This window comes from Equus caballus, chromosome 23 (genome assembly GCF_041296265.1).
Source record: "Equus caballus isolate H_3958 breed thoroughbred chromosome 23, TB-T2T, whole genome shotgun sequence".
Classification (NCBI taxonomy): Eukaryota; Metazoa; Chordata; class Mammalia; order Perissodactyla; family Equidae; genus Equus; species Equus caballus.
Window position 1 is genome coordinate 55,970,362 of NC_091706.1, and position 10,848 is coordinate 55,981,209.

Genomic DNA, 10,848 nt, shown 5'->3' on the forward strand with positions numbered 1-10,848 from the left:
GGGTATTACCCCTTATTCTGAGAGAGTTTCCTTAAATGTAAAAGAATATCTGCCTTATACTATTCCCAGAGAGTGTCAGCACCTAATAGGATTCCCTCAATAAGTGACCATTCTCAGTGAAAACTTTAATAATAATGGAAGATAAGCTAAGATAATTCCTGTTAATGCAGGCCAGCAAAGTGTTCCGGGATTTCTTAGAGGATTTGGTAAATTGCAGACTCTCTGCTTCTTCTTCTCTTTCCAGTTTTTCTCTTAGATGCAACAGGTTCCTGTCATGGGAGTTTTTAACTTACATAAATTCAACTACAAATACACAGTAGGGAAAGAGAGAGAAAGAGAATGAATATGAGTTTAAGGAGTTTAAATAGCATAGCTGATTATACGTGCCTTTCCACTCAAGGAGTACTTCTATCAGGGCTCATTTTTGGAGCATCTCCCCACACTGAGTTTGCTCCTATTGCTTTAAAAACATATTTTTTTAATACTACATGGCCCAAAATTCAAGCTCACTCAAATAAACATTGATTCATTCCAGTGCTGGAGGAGGAACCTGACTTTGTTAGACTGATGGAGAGATGGCATGTGCCTCTCCAATATGGTACCTTTCTTAGGCATCATCAAGAGCATTTTTGATTATGCACGACTAACTTATTTGCAGTATAACATTTAGCATCACTATACTTCTTTGCTTCTATTCTTTATAATTCCTTTCATCTTTTACTTACCTTAAATATCTAGATTTTCTTTCTCTTTTTTTCCCTACATAATTTCTGCAGATAACTTTATCTGTTTCTTGCCTGGGTTACTTAGTGGCTATTTTAGTTTTTCAAAAAATGGAATAAGGCTGATCTAGAATTCAAATTGCTGTGTGTAATGTCTCTGATGGGTCTCGGAGCTTAAGGCACAGTTTCCTTAGGAATATCTGATAAAGTTTTTGTGTTCCTAGAATTGAACGTGACAGTTTTGCAGGTTAGACTGAGCTGAGCAGTGTTTTGTGTGTGTGTGTGTGTGTGTGAGGAAGATTGGCCCTGAGCTAACATCTGTGCCAACCTTCCTCTACTTTATATAGGGGTCGCCACCACAGAGTGCCTTGATGAGCAGTATGTAGGCCCGCACCCAGAATCTGAAGCTGAGAACCTTGGGCCGTTGAAGCAGAGAGCACGAACTTAACTAGTATGCCACTGGGCCAGCCCCTGAGCAGTGTTTTTAATGTTGTGATACTAATGCACTCTTTGCTGACTGACCTTTGCCTGTTTTTATACTGCCAACACAAAGAATCTTTAGACTGTTAGCACAGGGATCCAGGGCTCTGATTCACAATAAAATGCAAAGACCACAGAGCAGGTAAGATCCCTGTATCAGTTATTTACATCTCTGTGTGAACCAAGTGTGATAAGGGATAGAGGAAAAGGCCTAAAGGCTCTAGGCTGTTGGGAAGAAGCAGGCCTCTCTGAAAATGCTGGGATGGGTATAAAGCCAGCTTTCTACTTCACACCTCTGCCAAGTGCTGTTACTTAACACCCCCAGACGTTCTCACTCCACTGCTGTGCCCACTCTTATGTCTGTTTTCCTCTTTTGTTTTATTCTGTCATATGTGATTTTAGTTTTCAGTTACCTTTCTTTCAGGGAACTTGTTTTAGGCTCTTTATACCCATATACGTTCATGCTGAATATTCTTTATCAATAATAATGACACACCAATGATTGAGTGCATATGAAGTTTTAAGTATGAGGATAGGAACTTTATAAACATCTCCAATTTTCACAATAATATTGTAAGGAAAGTACTTTCTTTCATGTTAAAAATGGAAAAAACCCCCTAAAACAGAGAGAGTAACTTACCAAAAATTAAACAAATGGTAGAGCCAGATGAGAATCCATATGTCTGTATTGCTGTGCCCAATCCACTTCATATGCTGTCTTTGTTTGGCCACTCTATATGTTTATGAATGGGAGGAGAGAGGGAAGGGACGGGACACTTATCAACCTTCCTATGTATACATACATTTTTTAAAACTATGGCTGACCTCCAGAGTTTTTTGCAGTGCTCAAAAACCAGTGTGACCAAGTCTTTTACTCCAAACGTGACCCCGTGCCCAGAGTGACTTGAAATTTTGCAAGTTGCAATTTACACAATAGATACATTCTTCTCTGATATAGTTTCTGCAAATGAAACAGAACTCTACACCATTTTATTTTTCAAACAGAATTTCTAGGGCTGACCATTGCTTTACTTCTCACTGGCCGGTCTTTGAAAGCAGTAACACTATTTTCTTTAACATTCTTTGCTCCTTTGTATAAGGAACAACACCCAAATTTTGTCCATTGAAGCAGTTTCTCATTTCTGAAATTTTAATGCCTTATAAGATGGAAAAAAAGAGGAGAGGAAAGACCCTGTGGTGATTTAAGACGATGGTTCTGGATTGAAGCATCTTGCTGCTTAGAGGAGCACCATATTTCATAGTGTATTTGCAGAAATGCTTCATGGCACAAACTCCTATTTCATGTCCTTGAAGGCCAATGGAGTAACAGAGGTTCTGTTTCAGTGCCTATCTGATCAATAATCCCGTGGTTTTTCGGAGTTGCCATCTGTCTTGTGATACATTTTTACTGTGTTGATGTGCAGTGACTAATACCTACATATATATTTATTTTTTGTCTCTTGCAACTGTAAATTATTTTAAAAATATTTGTACAGGTTCTTAAATTTATTTATATAAAACATATTTTCCTTGATTACTTTGGAGACATACATAAATCAAGTTTACTTGAAAACATATTTGGAATTTAGTGCAGCTTCCCTTGGGCTTGGCCTTTAATTCAACAACCAATAATAGGGCACTAGCAATGTGGCAGGCAATATAGTGGGCACTGGTCATAAAGAGGAGTAAGGCATGGACCTGGCCTTTCCAGAGCTCACGGGCTTTAGGCTTGAAATAGTGGTTCAGAGCATAGATTTGTGTTACCAATCTGCCTTAGTTTGAATCTTCTCCTTACCACTTGTTAGATGTTAGGCAAATTATTTTACTTTCTATATCTTAGTGATCTCATCTGTAAAATGAGAGTAATGATAAATGTTACCTCAAGACTTTTGTGAGGATTAAATGAGCCGGGCCAGGCACATTCATCTCAAAAAGTTCTGGGCATTACTGTTGACGTTACTATTATTATTACATGAGCCACAAACAGCTAAATATTATAATACTCTACAATAAGTATAAAATAGAAATATGTTCAAGAGGAGGGACTACAAAACTCCTTCATGAGGGGCTAAGGATGCTTTCATAGCAGAGACGAGACTTGAACAGAGTCTTGAGGAAGACATAGTATTTCACTAAACCTACAAGGAAAGTCCTAACATCCTAGGCAGCAGAAGTAGCATTTGAAAAGGGAGGCAGTCTTAAAAAAGTATGCCCCACTCAGTAAACTATGGATGGGGCCATGTGTGTAACTGGGAGTAGAGTGTAAGGTAAAGGGTGAAGTCACAAAGAGCCTTGGGTGATACATAAAGTATTTAAGACTTAATCATGTTGACTTTGGAATCCATGAAAAGATTTTTTTAAAAGAAAACTAATGTGATCAGATTTATATTTTAGCAATATTACTTTAACATAAGTGTCAAAGATAGATTAGAATGCTAGCTGAAGGAAGGTAAGACTTGAGGCTAGAAGGCTTTTATAATTGGTAATATGAGGGCTTGATGAGGTCCTAGAGACTGTGGCTACGGAAATGAAAAAGAGAGAACACATTTGAGATATATTTAAGCAACTGGATTGATGGCGCTAGAGGATCATTTGGCTGGAGAGGGGAAATAGAAGAAGAGAGGGATCTAGAATCATACTCAGGTTGATGTTTGGGACAATTGGATGGATAACTGTTGGACAGTGCAATCAATAGCAATGGGGAACAGATTTGAAGGGCAGAGACAGTATGGTGGGTGAGGATGAAACACTGGGCAATCCTCACCTGCTCATGGGCTGGTGGAGAAAAAAGAACCTGAAAAGATGACATATAAGAAATGTACAAGAAGTAAGAGAGGAACCAGGTATTACAGAATCTAAGGAAGAAACAAATATCAAGAAAGAGATTTGTTAATAAAATTAGGAAGCTACTGCTGATCTTAATGAACATATTCTAAAGATATGAAGAATAAAATGAAGGGAAGGAAGCGAAGACAAGCAAAGATTATTGTCAAGTAGCTTGGCTATGAAGGGACGTAGAAAGGAAGGGCTTTTTCCTCCTTAGGGAAATAGACAAGAACTTTTGTATGCTAAGGGGAAAAAGTCACCAGAAGGAGAAGGCGATAAAAGAAATAGAGGAAATAATTAAAGAACTCCTTTGAGATGAAAATGGTTTGGAACCAGAACATAAAAGGATTAATTTTCATCAAGAAGGAGTCCTGTTCACATATATGGGAGGCAAGAATGGGGATAGATTGTGTGTGTCTGGAATAGGAATTTGAGGGGATTCATACCTGATGGTTTCTATTTGTAAAGTAGGTGAGGTCATCTTCAGAGTACTTGAAGTTTGCTCTGTTTTCCCCCCCTCATGATTATCTTGTTTAATTCCTCCCAGAAACCGAAGAGTAAAACAAATAATATGCATTTTAAAGAATCTCCAGGTCCTGTGTGTTTCTTGGTATTTCCTAGACTTAATGTGTGTCTCTTTACTATTGAAGCTTTGTCAACTGAAGTTTTAACAGTAAGATAGTTTCTGCTGTTTTAACCCTATGCCTCTTGTATCTCTTGTCACTGAGGGGGCTGCTAGATCTCTGTAAGAGCTAACCATCATGCCTTTATTTTGGTCAAGGTCACCTGTGTGCCCTCTGAGCAAATTAGCAGAAGGAAACAATGACTGTCAATATTTGATATTAGCAGTATCTCCAATCTGGATTCTTTATTTAGAGTCCTGGGAGGGTGTGTCTGGGGCCTGCCACTAAGCACTCTTCATACCTACTAGGTGCTTGCTAAAGGACCACCCAAAGAACACCACTACTTATTTAAGAATTACATTAAAAAAAACCCCAAACTGGATTATATCTGATGAGTCCACTGAGGATTAGAGATGTTAAGCATGTTTCTCAGTGTTAGGTAGGGGGCTTGTTACAATCCTGATTTTGATTACTCCAAAGTTCAACTTTTTAAACCTATGATATTAAGCTAACTCTCTTGTCCAGTCCCAAGCTTTATGCTATTTGACGCTAGTTGTCTTTTGCAGTAAAACAAAAGAATTCTACCTTTTCTTCCACAGACCATCACTACAAATAATTTACTATTACTATAATTGTCTTTGTCATCTTTAACTCCCTTAATTTTTTCCCACAGGTAATATTTTGCAAACTCTTTCGATGTCCAAGTAGTCTCTGTGCATAAGCTCTCATTCCCACTTTATGAGGGAAATGCTCATAAAGTGGTTGAGTTCTGTTTTAGCAAATTCTAGAATTTGAAACTCGACCAAGACATTTAACTTCTGAATCCCTATTTTATTCATTTGTAAATGAGAACGGCACCTTAGTCAGCAACAAGGTTTTTTCTTTTTAAACAGTTTTTTTGGTTTATAGTTTACAAACACACCATAAATTTCACCTGTTTAAAGTGCACAATTCAATGGTTTTTAGTATATTTATAATATCGTGCAAGGATCATCATAATCTAATTTTAGAACATTTTCATTACTCCAAAAAAAACCACCATTGCCATTAGCAGTCATAACTCATTGCCCCCATCTTCTCTCTCCTCACTCCTACCTCTAGGTAAACAGAAATCTGCCATCTTTCATTACAGATTTGCCTATTGTGTAAATTTCATATAACTTGCAGTCTTTTGTGACTGGTTTCTTTTACTTAACCTACTGTTTCCCAGGTTCATCCATGTTGTAACATGCATCAATACATCATTACTTTTTAGATCCAAATAACATTCCATTGTATGGATACACTACATTTTGTTTATCCATTCATCAGTTGATGGACATTTGGATTGTTTCCACTTTTTGACTATTATGAATAATTCTGCTATGAACATTTGTGTACAAGTTTTTATGTGGGCATATGTTTTCATTTCCCTTAAGTAGAATCCTAGGAGTGGAATTGCTTCATATGGAAATTCTGCATTCGTATGGTAACTCTGTTTAGCATTTTGAGAAACTGCCAAACTGTTTTCCAAAGTGGCTGTACTATTTTAAATTCCCACCAACAAGGTTTTGATGAGGACTAGGAGATTGAGTTAATAGTCAGAGGAATAAGTAAATTCTAAAGTAGTACCCATAACTACTTTTATTATCCTGTTTTGTCTTATTCCTCTCAGAGAGCAACCAGTCAAGAAATATTTAGTATGCATTTAAAATAATCTGCAGGTCATCCTTTGGGTTTCTTTAGGTACTTCCTAGACTTAATGTTTATGCCTTATGAGCTCACATTTTGCTAGTAAGGCTCTAATGAGGCCAAGAACAGATGTGAGTGTGGTATATTAGCTGTTTGGTTTTCTCCTTTCACAATTATTGCATTTTATTTAAAGGTTTATTTTATTAAGTAAAATAAAATAAGAAAACTTTTTATTGATGGTTTTAGAAGATGAGTGGCAGAGCTCATAAGAGTTACACCAGCCCTGGTGGCCTAGTGGTTAAGTTCCACATGCTGGGCTTCAGCAGCCCGACTGGATTCCCTGGTGTGGACCTACATCACTGTCTGTAAGCGGCCATGCTGTGGTGGCGGCTCACATCAAAGGAAAAGAAAGAAGACGACTGGAAGTGGATATTAGCAGAGGGAGAATCTTTCTCAGGAAAAAGGAGAAAAAGAGTGGATACCAAAATAGCTATTAGGAAGAAAACATCTTATTTGTTTCTTAAATTCTTGAGGAAAGCAAAAGAAGGCTTAAGATCTTAAGGATAAAAATAATAAACATGATAAAGGATACATTAAAAGAAACAAACAGGAATGAGGAAAAGTATATTGTGCCTTATAGGTTAAATAAATGAACATTTTTATGGGACTCATTTTTTTTAAAGCTGCTTAATGCGTTTATTCTAAAATTTTGGGGGACATTTGAATTTCCCTCTGAAAAAATAAAAGAAAAAAAATTGTTGCGTATCCCATTCCCTCCCCCACTGGCCAAATAAGTCCCTATTGTAGGGACATTTCCATTGCCTCTGAAATCTTGAAATAAATATCAAAAGAAACAATATCGAGTGTTCATGTTGACCGGTGGCACAGAGTGAGCCCCAGAAACCTGTCAAGTAGAGCATCACTGTGTCTGGACAGTCTCGCGGTGCCATGAGGAAGACGAAAACTTGTCGCTGTGGTCCATCTTTGGATCCGCCGTGCGGGTGCTGCCGGGAGGGCCGCCTACAAGCTGCTCGGGAAGTTCTCCCCGGCTAGGATGCCTTTCTTCAGGCCTTTGCACCTGTACGTCTCTACCAAGACGTGGCTGCGACGGCTGGTATTCTCAAAGGGGTCTCCAGGCAGGATCTGCAGGTGGGAGGTCAGACACGCCCTGGGGAAGACCTGGCTGCCCCCAGAGACCTCAGGTGGGCAGTGAAGCCAAGGGACTCTCTGACGGGGCAGGCAGGGCTTGACATCAAACATGGGCGTGCTGGCCCCCTGGGACTCCTCCAAGATGTGGCCCCTTTTCTTGTTCAGAACACTGTAGATGCCACCAACTGCGTGTTTGGGACACTGGCTCTCCACAAGGTAGAGGGACCCCGTGAGCCCGGGCTTGTGCTCGGGGTGCTGTGTAGAGTGGGGAAGACCTGGGTGGTATCTGTGTGCAGTGTCATGATGTGGATGTAGAAATCCCTGCTGCGCCTGTTCTCCTGTCTCAGCACCCCTTCTTTGGTGATCCACTGGAAGCCAGCCACCGTGCTGTCCTTGATCTCCTTGAGGTACTGCTTGCCCTGGGTGTCGTCAGTGAGGATGTTGCGGCTGGTGATGGTGGATCCAAAGCACCAAATCTTGTGGGCCTTGACCACGTTCCATAAGCACTTCTAGGCCGGGTAGCGGCCTGCTATTTGAGCTCCTGGTGGGTGGACGCCTCCCCTTTGTCGATGTCCTCAGCCGGGCCTTCTGGGAAGGGCTGCACCTTCATGTATAGCCGATTGTGCTTATTGTGGCATTTGGACAGGCAGAGCATGATGGTCTAACAGTATGAGATGACTGAGTCAGATTTCCTGGGTGCAGGCATGGTCCTCTTCCAGGTCCTTCAGGCAGATCTGCAGGTGTAGTCACTGGCCCCTGCGAAGATGTGCTTCCCAGCTCCTTGATGATACACTGCACCATGGGGTCTGACTTGGCCAGTAGCTTCAGGGCCTCCAACAGCTTGGGCAGATTGTCCAGGTTCATGGCCTCCATGGCAACCTTGACTTCTGGGCTCACGCTGAACTTCATCGCCCACATGTGAGAGTACCCGAAGTTGGTGATGGTGCCCATCTTCACCAGGAACTGGTCAAGGCCTGCTGGGCCCACGACGTTCCTGTGTGGCATGTCCTCGATGGGCTCCTTGTAATGACCCACCATAAGGATTGTTCTCTGTGTTGCTTCAGGTACAGTTCCTCCTTCTTTCCTGGCATGTAGTTGGAGGTGTGTATTGTGATCATTTTGCAGTCTATACAAATATCAAATCATTATGTTGTACCCCTGAACTCCTGTGCTAACCTTGGACAGCCATCTCTCAGGGTCATGCCAAGGATTTCATAGATGCATGGATCAGACAACAGTTGTGGTCAATCTGACCTCAAAAATAACTGGGACAATAAGTTGTGATGGTTGTCCCAGTGATGGAGGGTGATTAGTACTCTTTTACAGGTAGTACTATTTAAGATGCCAAAATTGGGGACTTCCAAGGAGTGCATGAGAACATACCTTAGAGAAGGGGCTAGTCTCCCATTTCACATGAGACTGCATCCTTTGGGGACAGGAGTCACATCGTAGTCATTTCTGTTTCTGTAGTGCTTCCATAGTGCCTGTTACCTAATATATGGTCATAGGATTAAATAATCAAAATGGGAAATTCTACCTATGCTAGAGACTTATATTTCAACTCTGTTTAGCCATATATATTTAGAGGGCAGGGAATTATTATTTATTAAGCATTTATCACTTCCATAAATATTTCTCATTTAATAGCCAAACTATGAGAAGTTTATTATTCTCTTTTTTACAGATGAATAAACTGAGATTCAAAGCACTTGCACATCCAGTGTCTAGTGCAGATGGACACTCATTAATATTCGAATTATTAAACCAAAGAACCAAGCAAGAATACAGTTACTTCAATAAGAAAAATGGTTCCACTTTAAATACTTTATCTAGGCGCTGGCCTGATGGCGCTGCTGTTAAGTGCACACATTCAGCTTCAGTTGCCCGGGGTTCGCCGGTTCATCAAACACATGAAGAGAAATTAAAATCTAGAGTAAGTGAGAACCCAGCAAATGTGCACCGAGCTGCTCTAAATTAATTAACTTGGGGGAGACAGTAAGTATTTGGGATGACAGAGATGAAAAAAAAAAGGAAAAAATCTCAGTAGAATGATCAAAATTAAGCATGAACATTTTTGTGGATAAATTATAATCTAGTGCCTGAGTTTAGAGACAACTACCTGAACAAAGATTGGGTGAAACATAGTACAGTAGGAATTCATAGTAAAAAAGCAGATCCTACAGTTCACTGAAAGGTCAATGTAAATTTACAGTGTGACGTGATTGTCACCATGCCTGTGATAGGAATATAGTGGCCTGAACGAATGAAGTAATAGTTCTATTGAGATTTATTCGTTTACTTATTTAGATCTATTGCTGCAGTAGTTAGCAATACTCAACGCCTGCTTCTCAGAGGTGCATGTCCTAGTCTCATAAGTTCCCTCTGTGATGCTCCTGAGGCATCAGTCCCAGCAAAGCTACACCTTTTCCTCAGAGGTCTGAGTCCTAACTGTAGTATCCCTCCCACAAGCTTCAAAGTTCTACTCATTCTCTCCTCTCCCTTTGTTCCCCAGCCTTAGGGTAGTGGCTGCAGTTACTCCCTCCATGATACCTTACTGTTCCCTTTGCCTTTTCAGTTTTCTAATATACCTGGGTAGCAATTCTTTTAATCAAATTGTATTGCAATCGTGTGTAGTTTCTGTCTTTTGATTGGACCCTGATGATTGTAACCAGAGATGAGTAGATTACGGAATATGGGCAATTAATAGATCTTTTCAAATACTAAAGACTTGCATGTGAAAGAATATATATTCAATATACTTCACTGTTCTGATTTCTTTATATTTCCTTCTTTGGAGATTGTCTGACTCTATACTCTACCCCCATAAATAGGCATGTTCTGGAGCACATGACCTAGTTCCATGGCCACGGCTGATTGAACCAGGGTGGGCCCTTTACCTAGGGAAGACAGATTCTAGGCTGATCAATTGCCTATGACAAGGTTTGGCATAAAGTGCTCTGCCTAAAGATAGATGAACTGAGCCAAATGGATCCTTTCTTTTATGATTTTGAACCAAGTGTCTCAGTTCAACGCTGAACCAAAAGAAGCATGTGATGCAGTTGAATCGATTAATAGGAGAGCATTAGTGGCTCATGAATTCCTGCCACGGAGTTTTTTCAGAGACACTTGACCTATGAATCACTCTCTTCTGACCTCAGCGAAAGCATTTCTATAATTAAGACTGGGTTTACTTTGTGAGATGGACACATCCTATTGTTTGAATGTTCAAGCAGAAAATGCATAACTGTCAAGTTTGTTTTAGAGGGGATTTCTTCAAGGAAAGCTTTTCAGGTTAGAACATAAGATGTGCTTATATTTCTAGGCTCTGCTCTAGACCCATCAAAAAAGAATTTCCTAAGAATGGAGTCAAATCATAT

The 10,848-nt window shown here is 40.0% G+C and overlaps 1 pseudogene; it reads right to left on the reverse strand.

The window, feature by feature from the left end:
- Window positions 1-7,342: 7,342 nt before the first annotated feature.
- On the reverse strand, window positions 7,343-8,589 carry LOC100066377 (elongation factor 2-like; annotated as a pseudogene).
- Between the last annotated feature and the right edge of the window lie 2,259 nt (window positions 8,590-10,848).